The sequence below is a fragment of the Thunnus albacares genome, chromosome 13, assembly GCF_914725855.1.
Source record: "Thunnus albacares chromosome 13, fThuAlb1.1, whole genome shotgun sequence".
Taxonomy (NCBI): Eukaryota; Metazoa; Chordata; class Actinopteri; order Scombriformes; family Scombridae; genus Thunnus; species Thunnus albacares.
In genome coordinates this window covers 21,063,324-21,074,924 of record NC_058118.1, presented here as the reverse complement: position 1 = coordinate 21,074,924, position 11,601 = coordinate 21,063,324, and the positions used below count along the sequence as shown (strand labels likewise).

General features: G+C 40.2%; 1 protein-coding gene across 2 annotated transcripts in view; it reads left to right on the top strand.

Annotated features, from left to right (window-relative positions):
• The first annotated feature begins 6,516 nt into the window (after positions 1-6,516).
• Positions 6,517-11,601, top strand: part of fstl4 (follistatin-like 4) — a 236,831-nt gene continuing 231,746 nt past the window's right edge. For both annotated transcript variants that reach the window (XM_044371293.1, XM_044371291.1), the window contains exon 1: positions 6,517-6,731. The gene's annotated coding sequence lies outside the window, so the exon portion shown is untranslated. The remainder of the gene's footprint in view (positions 6,732-11,601) is intronic.

Sequence of the window (11,601 nt, the reverse complement as noted above, 5' to 3'; positions counted from 1 at the left end):
TGGCTTTAGCATAATTAACTTTTTGCTTTGTTGCTTCACATAATGAAAATCTGAAACAGCATGAAACAAAAGTGCATCAACCATCGCTGAGGTACGGCTAAGAAATGAACGCAGTCAGTTAAGAGCTTTTAAAGTACAACTGATAAACTCATATGTGTCTTTGTAAGCATGTGAGCATGTGTGCATACAAGCTCCTGTTTCTCTATACATGCCCCTGCCTCTCTAATACTAACAACTCCTCCAAGCAGCTCACTCCTGCAGGTGTCAGAAGGAGGCAGGGTCATGGAGCCATCAGGGAGAAATATGGGCTGTAAGCTGGAGCTGTAGCACCATTACCGCCAGCGTCTTACTGCTGCTTTCATCTGTTAGCTCTATCTCAATGGTCATCTGGGGAACCTGGCGGCCGCACTGCCATCAAATTGGACTTGGGCAGGAGGAGGAAACAAAGACCATTATACAAGGTGGGTGTGTGTGTGTGTGGGGGGGGGGGGGGGGGGGGGGTGGCGTGTTGTGGCACGGGCGTCGAACCAAGAGTGAGAAATGTAGTTCTGTGCAGGTGCCTAAGTGTGTTTCAGCATATGTGGGCGCACGCATGCATTTTTCTGTGTGTGTATGTGTACCCGTGTGTGTGGATTACAAGGGAGAGAGGGAGAGTGAGAAAGAGAGAGAGAGGCTGCCTAACAACTCAAAAGCTCTGGTTTGTCCATAAGAAGCCTCATGGCTCGAGGCTACAAAGAGAAGCTAGCGCAACACTTTGTCTGCACTGCCTCTGTGTCCCCAGTGGCAGGTCATTTCATTGAACAACAGTACCACAGCTGATACAGTACAGGTTTCTCTGACAGCTCTATTCAGTAGAGTACAGGATGAAGTAACTGTTATTTATACGTGCATGTGAATTGGATCAATAGTTGTAGTGGTCAGTCAGTTCTTGTAAATTAATTTTTTAAGTTTTAATTTTGAAAAATCTCAGCTTCTCCAGCCATGTAGCACACACTACACTGACTTTTCACCAGGTTGTGAAGCAAATGTTCAACTAAATTGAACTTTGACCCCAAATACATTGACCTCCACAATGAGCATCCAATGAGATTCAGGCCTTGACTGGAGGCGAATGTTGAAGCGGCAAAAATTATACTGCAGAGAAGATCGGTGCATGTCTGAATCCGTACAGTTATATAACTCTGCTCTGCCTGCCATTTTGAGTTGCTCTTCATTGTGGGCATTAACTTGCAAAAATTAGCTAGTGCCACCATAATGCAGCTAGATCTTGTTCTCAAAGTTTGCAAAGAAAAGAAAAGCAGAGAACAGAGAATGGAGGGATGGGTGTGGATGAGTGTGTGCTCATACTGCAGCTGCCTGCTTTCATCTGGCAGCTACACACGTGCCCAGGTTCAAACCATTTTCCCCTGCATGCCGTCCTGTTGAATGTGTGTAGTTTTCGTTAAGTTACTATCTATGACGGGCTGTTAATAATAATAAATCAGGTTCATATTATGCTTTTTTGTGTACAGTGTGTGCTTTAGAGCAAGTACTAAGAGATAAAGTCTGAGACAGGGAAAGCAGAGTCAGAGCAGATGAGTTTTTAGGATCTTTTCAATGTTGTTGTCCAATGTACTTAATCTTTGTTAACTTTTATTATGTCATATATTTTGGGGGCATTTTTCCAGATCTATGTGGTGCTGTAAACATGTACATATGTGTGTTTGTTGATAGTTGAAAAAGTCATATCAAAACTTATTTTCACACATTTATAACCTCTAAATTTAAAAGAAAATATATCACGTTATTCTGTTTTTTGTTTTGTAAAATTGTTCAGAAACAGCTGTAACCTCTTGGTAGGTGTTTTTACATCCAGTGCCAATACAGGAAGTAGTTTGCCCTTTATGTAGCAGGGTGGAAAGTAAGGGTGTGAATGTTGGGGTGGTGGATGGGCGTGTATATTGCATCACACTTATGTGAGAGACTGGCGTTCATATCCTGAAATCAACTGTTTTATTAACCGTAACCATGATCTTTACATAATCTTAAGCAAGTGTTTTAGTTGCCTCTAAACCCTAGCCATATGGTAAGCATAATTTATTGACCATAAACACAATTTCCCTAACTTTAACCATACTGTAATGACATTTAAAATCACATTTGCATGCATTTTATAAACAACAAACACAAACAAATTTATCCATCTTCAAAAAGTGTGGTGGGTGTAGCATGAGAGTCCTTTCTACTGTAACTGATGTAGACGTGTATGTGTGTGAATCACATCAATAGTTGTGGTGGTGAGCTGGAAGAAGAGGACATAAAGAAGAGTTATGGCTCTATCTCCTGGTGTCTCTGTCTCTGAGGCAGCAGCTACGTGAGAGAGACCTTTTAGTGCTGACACATGCCTGAGTGCGTTTAAGGTTGAGGGGAGAAGATATTATGTTTCTGACGTATGACTGCTATTGCAAACACTCCTGAGCAAATGATGGTAGAGATGATGATGACTGCTGGAGCTGCTCGATCCCTACACGCTTTATCCGAAACTGAGTTTGTCCAGCCATGGGTGTAGCTTTGGGTGAAATGTACATGATGTTCCCCTTGCAATGCCATGCACGCGTTGTCGTCTATATGAGCCCCTCGAGGGTCGATTCCTATTTGCACCATTTAGGTGTGATTGATTTGCCACTCAAGGTACGCCTACAGCACTCTGAGATCGTCTCTGCATTGCCCAGAGAGCTGTTGGTTTTATGAATAGATCTGATATGCATTTGTCAATAATATGGATCTGAACATTTCCACTGCAATGGCCCAGAGACAGGTTAAGGAATGCATGGTTATGTATATGAGCTCTCAGTTTGTCCTTGTGAAAACGTAAAAAGGTATACAGAAGATGTTCTTATGACAAAAGTGTGTCAAAGTGTAAGAATGTGTAAAATAAGTGTATTGTAAGGTGGTTCAATGGCATAAAAAGAAAGTGTGTGTGTTAATCATGCAAGCAAACTTCAGGGAGTTTATAAGATAAACAGCTATATGATGTATCCACTATACTGTGATGTTTAGAGTAGAGTCAGGAGCTTTTTCTTTCCAGCTTTGGTGCACTTGACATCCTGGAAATGGGTAAAATGTGCTAATAATAGCTAAGTGATTTTGTACCAGAACTATGGCACCACAGGGAAATATGGGGGAAAAAAAGACATTTTATCAAGAAGATTCAGCACCCACCCAACATATTCCCCTACAGTAGGAAATGTTTGTGTTTTTCTTGTGTCTGCTGTTTCTGTTTCGGCCGTTGCAAACAATAAAAACTCTGAAAAGTTGAGAGGATTATAAGTTAACGTCCTCAGAGGAGGCTGCACAAAAAGGGCTGAGTGCTAACAGAAAGACGCTGGTGCTCAGACAGTCAGGGGTTGACAAATGGCCGTAACTGTTCTTAAAGCATCTGGGGTGGAAAACAATGTGTTTTTTGTTTTGTTTTGTTTTGTTTTTATCAGAACAATCGCTGAAAAAGATTGTGGACATGTCCTAAGAGGTAATACAAATGTGGTGTTTCAAAGAAGGATCCTGTTCTTATTTGAAATTTGTAGGAAAAATAGTACAGTGGCTCATTTTATTTTTTGCATGATGTTAAACATTACCAAACATTTTTGATTAAGTTCAGAGTAGGTAAGTAACAATTATATATATGTATAGCACAACAAAATGTATACTTTTGTCGACAAACAAATCTGCATTTTTGAAAAACAGGATCATCAACTTTTGTCGGATATGATGAAGGATTTGTGCATTTTCACAACAAGGAACCACACAAAACATTGTCAGAATATGATGAAATTTTGAAAACAGTTCCTTACAAACTGTAGTCTTGAACAGCTACAGTTTGTTGATGTGAAGTTTTGAGCTCTATTTTTTCAAGAAAAAAGAAATAACAGAGCAATATCAAGATAAAATATTTATTTTTTTTCACTGCTTATTAATGCTACATTTGATCACATGGTGGGTCAGACATAGACAAAAAAATCAGAGGAAATAGTGAAACTCAGTGTCTCTCTCTCTCGCTGTCTGACTGTGGTGCTGAAGAATTCAAATCAATGCTCTGTTCTCCATATATGTTAATTCTAACAGGGTTTTGCATGTGTAGTCAGTTCACTCAGCGATTTGACATTGAACACTCATTTTGCTTGACTTTTGAGTGTGCTGTTAATGGACCTCACTATGTTATTCCACTATAAGTGGAAATAAAGGAGCCTCTCGCAGAAAAAAAACAACATACTGAAAGACGCCCTTGAAACCAAACTGAACTTGCAATCAGGCATCACAGCAACCACTTAACAACAACCAAGTGACAAATTATATTAAAAATTATATAACAACACCTTAGCAACCACATAGCAACCACCTAGCAACGCCTTAGCACCATCTCCTAAAGCCATCCCCCTTTCACAACAACCTAGTAGGGTAGCTTTAGTAGCTAAAATTAAACAAGAGAAATGATATTATTCACCCTAAAATATTTTGTTAAAAATGCATATGTTTTGCATTTAAAAATTGTACTTTTGACTGGTCTGTCTTTGGACGCACATGCCAGATGCTGCAGCTCACTTCAAACAGCTACATCCTCTACTGCTTGGCACACTTCAACCCCCCCACTCCCCCCTCCTCCCAACCCGTTTAATTGACTTTCCTCTGTTGTCCTCCCTGCCAATCTTTGTAATTTGTCTAATTACGATGAAGTCCCTTAAGTACATTTTAAAATACCCTTTAAAAGAAACTGGAATCCTTTTGTTTGTTGATGCTGCCACACAGTTGTACACGATGCAATAAGGTAAGTTAAGTCATTAAATAATTATTATTGTTATTAATATTTTGTTTATCAAAAGTAGAAGAAAAAAGAAATCACATTAATGTAGGCATCATTAACAATGGTTTTTTTTAAACAGTATTGTATGTAGTTTCTAGCTACAATTACTACAAAACTATTGTGCTGCATCCAGCTACAAGTCAATTTTTCATCTCAGACACCACCTGGTATTGCAGGTTATTCTGCTATACACATTATCTGACACACTGAAATCTATTGCATGTCCTCCTGGTTTACGCCTTTTTTCTCTCCCATGAAGCCTACAGCATTAAGAATCAAGTATTGCAGCTTCATGACTAAAGTTCCTTTCTTTACTTTTCTCCTCTTCCCTTTCCTTCTCCTCCCCTCTTAGTATCTTTTTCTTTGCCTCTTATTTTTCCAACCGTCTTTTTTTCCATTGTCTTGATAAATGTTACATTGAGCATAAATGTTTTAGTGCCATATGCAATTTTGATGGGGGCGCCACAATTCTCGTGTGTTTTTAGGATACAGTATGTAATTGTGCTATGCACAGTTATCCTTTCTCTCACTTTAATACAAAGGGGTGAAGAGAAAGATAGATAGATAGAGAGAGAGAGGAAGTGTTTGACGTCCATTTCTGGATAAGGGTTATGAGTTGGAGTTACTGGGATATACTGTAGTGCTCTTCAAATGTTTCTTTAATGTTTTTATTATACTGTACTGTAAATATTTGAACAACACCTTAATATAAGCAGGTAATCCGCTGCACACTTGCTCATCTGTGAAAGTGATTCCGACATACCTGTCCCCTGCATATCTTATGCCTCTGTGAGCGTCATTACTGCCTTGCTCATTAGTCTCAGTTTGTCATGAAGCCGACAGTCACTGCATAAAGCAGGGTCTGAGTGGGAAACAATCCGAGAAAAACAAAATGAAATATGTATATGATACTTTTGACAACATGTGATTGTTTGACGTTCTCGCTGGATGAACTCAGAAAACAGCAACATCCATATTATCTGTCATCATGTCCTCTTTGATTTTTGCCTCGACCTTCAACTTTATCTTAGCTTTATTTGAATACACAACACACTGTAAAATGTGAAAGTAATGTAGGCTAATTGTAATTCATATAATGCAGTTTTCAGTTAAATCAAAATATATTTTCAACTGCTGAGTTATGGCCACATTTTTTTTTACAGTAAATTCAGAGTGTCAGTATCTAATTCAGCAGCCCACCGCTCTATGAATGAAAAACCGGTTGATTTAATTTTTGTAACAAACTGGTGTGCATTGAAAATCAAAAGTATTTGCATAGTATTGTACTGTGCCAATAGACAACGTTAATTCTCTAAACTGTCTCAATGTCATGCATAACTTCATCCTAGACCTAAATCTATTTCCTTATATAAATTTTAGACTAACCTTAAACTCAAATAGGTTACCAACCCAGACTTTAAGTAATAAGTAAAGTCAAAGATCTGCAAAAAGAAAATATTTTCCTCTTTTCTTTGTCCCTGTGTCCCCCACTGATGTCTAAACACACACAAACACATGCACGCATGCACACACAGGTGTCGCTTTCCAGTGCGATGAATCTGCAGATGCAGCCTCACCGCATTTGGCGTGCAGCGGCTGACGTCAGGAGGAGAGCGGAGTGAGAGGAGTTGAAATAGGGCAGAGCAGGAGCGGAGCGCTGAGAGGAAACCAGCCGGAGGAGTCGGAGGATGGCAAGCCGCTGCTGAGAGTTGGGAAGCGCTACCCGTCGCTACTAACACAGCTGCTACTGATACACCAGCCAATAAACCCTGCCGAGCGGGAGGAGAGGAGTGGAACTAAAGAGCGCAGTTTGGACGCGTCGGTGCGAGGAAAATCTGTGGCATATTTGCTCGAATTTCCTTTCTTTCTTTCCTCTTGCCTCGGAATACCACAGGTAAGGTGGAAGCTGTATTTACTAATGCGGGATAAGGGCTCCGAGGTTGCTTACAGGCGTATTTGTTGTTTTTACAAGTTTGGTTGTTTTGGGTGCATGACGCTGCTTTATCTATGTGTCACTATTTGCATAAGGAGTGTGAGTGGATGGAAACTATACAAGAGGATGGCAGTGGCGTGTGTTAATTTTGAATTAGTTTGTGAGTAGCTGAGGAGAGGTGCATCAATAATACAGAGAGCTCCAGAATTTACAGCCACAAAGATATTTGTAAGGTGCAGCCTTATAGCGCAGGGCGATGTCGATGACAATCTGTGACAGTGTTAAACTACACTGCCTGGTATGTCGCCTATTGTCTGGCGCAACACGGGGTGTGATTAATCATTCAATATGACCAGATGCCAGCTTTGGTTACCTCACATAACCGTGCAGCGGCTCTACAGTACCTGCTTGAAAACAACAGGGCAGTGTTTGATAAATGGCTCCAGTAGGACTCCTCTGCCCGGATGCGCCAGGTTTGCTCAAGCAGCAGAGGGACTGAAATGATAACATAGTGAGACACGCACATCCCTCGCTGGGCTCCCTGGCATGGATTCCCGGTCCCAACAACCCGCTACCTCCCACCCCTCCTCACCCGGTCTTCCTTCAGTCAGCCAATTCCGCTGGCAGGACGCTGGGAGGACTTCATCTATTAACAATCAGTGTTTTATAAAGCATATATACATCTCATCTTTATACCAGAATGCAAAAAAAAAAAAAAAACAAGTCTCAAGAATGAGAGGCGAGACATTTCTAAACAAGATGAGATTTTCTTGTCTGATTGTGTTAAATGAGCTGCTTCAGCGCTCTCTCATGGGAAATCCTATCAGTGTCACCAGAGAGCTGGCACAGCGGCAGCAAAGCCTCCGTGACGGCCAGCGAAGTGGGAAATGAGGATTGGTCGGCGCGCGCACTGCCGTGATATAGCGTATAATGTGCCGGAGCTCTCCATGGTGCTGAAAAGGCTCCAGCCTCTTGCTCCCTTACTCTGCTCCTTCCCCTCCCACCTCCCTCGCGCTCCTGCCTCTTTCTGGGTTTGTTGGATTTCCACTGTACCTGGAACCAGATACGGAACCGAGATCCAGCAACAGAATTATGGCCATTATGGCACTGTGCTATCTGTGAAAAACTGCTTGTAAATCCTAGCCTTTCAGCTTTATGCGGGCCAGCAGCCCCTCCAACTCTCAACTCAGGCACGTAGTGTCACACACAATCAAGCACACATATACAGCAGGTGCACATGCAAGCACATGCAGAGACCCGGATCAATATCTTGCCCTCTCTCCCCGGAATGATAATATTAATGGCAGCGTTTCTCAGCTGGATCTGTTTGCACTGAGGGGCTCCAGTCTGAACTCGTGATTTACAGTAACATACAGACTTTACACATTAGTCTAGTCATTCCTTGCAGGGGAGGATAAATAACAAGCACTAGACACAAAATGTGACATGATTTCTGGCTGGAAAAAAAGTTTGTTGTGTTTTTCATATAGTCAGTAACGCTGTGAAAGAAAATAATACCAGCAAGAATGAAGCCACTTCACCACCTCTGAGTTCATCTGACTAATTAAAATAAGGTTAAACAAATTATAAAATCATTACATTAGCACGATATCAAAAATATATTTATATAAACACAAGGTTCATGCAGACATAAAGTCAGTTTTCAGGCTTTTCTAATTGAGTCCTGCAGGGTTTGTGGGAACCACATCATGTCCTAAACCCTGTCGGTGCAGTTCTTGCAGCCCACCCTGGGGTCACAGTGAACGGGTTGAGAAATAATGATGTAGCCCAGAATAGTGACTCAGTCAGGCTTATTGCAGTTTGCAATCTGGTGTTTAACTTATTAGCTGTCTCACGGAGAGCCATTACAGCGCGGTGTCCAGCAGATTATGGCTGGTTGTTGTGCTTCAGAGACAGCCTAATAGTGGGATGACTCACACACTTACAGATTGACACTTAAGAAACACTAGCACATTGCTACATTGGTGTATGCACACACTCACACATACAAACACTCACTTGCACACATACAATCTTCACTGTAACATTCAATTCATTAGAGTTGAATTAGGCTTCTTGAGTACTCTCTTCCCGCTAAGCGCTTAAATCCTGCAAAAGCAAGAACTAGCTTTTGAAGAAGCGTATGTGCATAAACGCATTTGCGCAGTATGTCATGCATGTTAGGTGGATAAAGCAGAAAGTTTCAAGGATGGCAGTAAAGGTTTAATCTGCTGTTGTGTGACCAGGCTAAGGCAGAGTGTGCATGTTTCTACGGGTCTCTATTTAACCATGTCTCTAGGCTACATTTAAATATACCAACATGAGCATGTAATTGACTTTTTGAGTGACACCACCAAAATATTAGCTGTCAATACTTCTGTTGTTTTGTGGTTGTTAATTGTGCGACTGATAATTGGATTTAGTAGGTTTTTTTAGAGTTGCTTGCGGTGTTGATGCTTCATCATTGACAGACACAGTTTGCACATTCAGTAACAGAACGCAGAGTGCTGAAAATAATGTATGCAGTGACCTTAAATCAATTTAATAATATGATGAATGTGATATTTTATTAATCCTGGTAGAGAAATTCTTTTCGCCCCACTCTTGGAAGGTCAGGGATCAGACTCAGCCATGGAACAGCAGCTTGGAGTTCAGTGTCTTGCTCCAGGACATTTCAGCCAAGTGAATGTTTGCTATTAGGTGAGGCTGAACACAGATCTTTTTGTTAAAAGCATAGTCTCTCTGCCCACTTGACTCCTGTGCCGCTTAAAAATCCTAAATACTGAAAAATAGGGAAGCCTGAGAGCTGGAGATATATGTGAAAAAGATTCACTGCCTACTTTCCTTTGTTATTATGAAACAAGAGAAAGTAATACACCTACTTGTAGCTCTCAGAGATTTCCCACATACTAGGTTTTCTTGCTGCGCTGGTCCAAATAAAAATGACTTTATTTTTAAAGCAAATTATTGTGCTTTCAAAGATGTTTTAAAGCTCCAGCAGGTAAGGGATTGAAGGATTGAGAATTTGTGTTTCACAGTTTGTTGATTTAGGTCTATTAGAAGGGAAATGGGCTGCAGGACAGAGTAGTATTTTAATGCAGCTACTGTTCCTGTACAAGCAGATCAGCTTAAGTAGTTGATGGGAACCCAGTTTCTTGTGACAGTTTAAGTGAATCTCCTTGTGTTTTACACACACAGGCCAGCCATCAAACCAAAAACTGAAAATGTTAAATACAAGAATGGGTAAAACTAGGTTTAGACCTTGTTTTTACAAGAAACCAAATTTAAAATATCCAAAACACACAAATTGTTGTTACTGTGAGAGATATTTGCAGTTTCAACTGGAGTACACAAATTCAAACAGTCAAAGGTGTGTGCAAAAATGGTATATATATATATATATATATAGATAGATAGATAGATAGATATAGATACACACACATATATAAATATATATGTATATATATATATAGATAGATAGATAGATAGATAGATAGATAGATAGATAGATAGATATAGATACACACACATATATAAATATATATGTATATACAGAGTAGACATGACCCAGTCCTTTTTAATAAATTCAAGGCTCTAAACATTCAACACATAGCCCTGGATGACAATTCCATGTAACACTTAATTAGAATAAATTACTTTTTTTTCATATCAATTATAATGCCTCACTTGTGAACGGTTTAAATGCTTGGCATCACATTGCCCGAACCCCATGCAGAGCTTGTCTAATCTGGAGCAGGATTTATTTCCAAACAACAAAGCTATCCCCTCGGGTAAACCAAACCCACTTCCTTCCCTTCTTTTTCATGCCTAGTGACTTTGATTTGTTTGGCTTTGCAAATTTTCCAAAGAAATATAATGAGCAATGCTCCAAAACAAAGGTAAAAATGCATTACAGATGGTGAGTCACAGTCGTATGGCTCCTTCGCCATACACTCACATTCTGATGAGGCTGATAAGATTAGTTTTAAATTGAACTGATGAAACTCTTTCTCATGGGTTTAACAAGGGGACATACACTCATACCCAGAGAAATATCACTCTGATTAACATGAGGCCTATGACAATGGGAAGCACTTAATATGAATGGCACTGAATCTGAAGAGGAACAGTAACATGCACCATTAGATTCTATATCTTCAGAGACACATTACTGTGTGCGTTGGATCACCTGATAAGTCCCCTGTACTCCCCGAAGACTGCAGGGCCACAAAATGTGAGCAACACGGTTCACTTGAAATTCTGATCACTAATGTTGAACTTCTAGAAATGACCTTTACTGCTGCATCCCATATGAACACAGCAGCTAAGCTCAGAGCATCGGCAGCGCAGCTCTGAGCAAATAGTGCTTGCTGCCTCCTCTGCCTGAATGGAGGAAACTGACGAAAGAGTCAGCAGAGAGGGAGAAATGAGTAGAAGGGTTACGGAAAGGTCATCTCGAATATCTGTTTTCTGCAACGAGTTTAGTCAGCCATCTGTCCATCCCTTTTATGCAGTCATTCCTCACTCCACTGCTTAAAACTGTCAATATGCATATACTGTAGTTGTTTTCTCACTTGGAAAGGTGCTGTGATTCAAAATTGTCTTGAAATGCTACTTCAGTCATTTTAGTGGGTAAACTATTGTCACATTACTCCTGTTAGCTGAAAAGTTTAAACATGTCAGGTGGAGAATGTAAGTAAGGTTAAGTATCAATCGTAAGTAATCAGTTTCATTTATAATGAAGATAATAAGAAGCAGTGAATCTACAGGAATGAAAGACATTCTAATAAAATACTCTTTTTGTTTTGATGAAGATGGTCTGATTTAATAA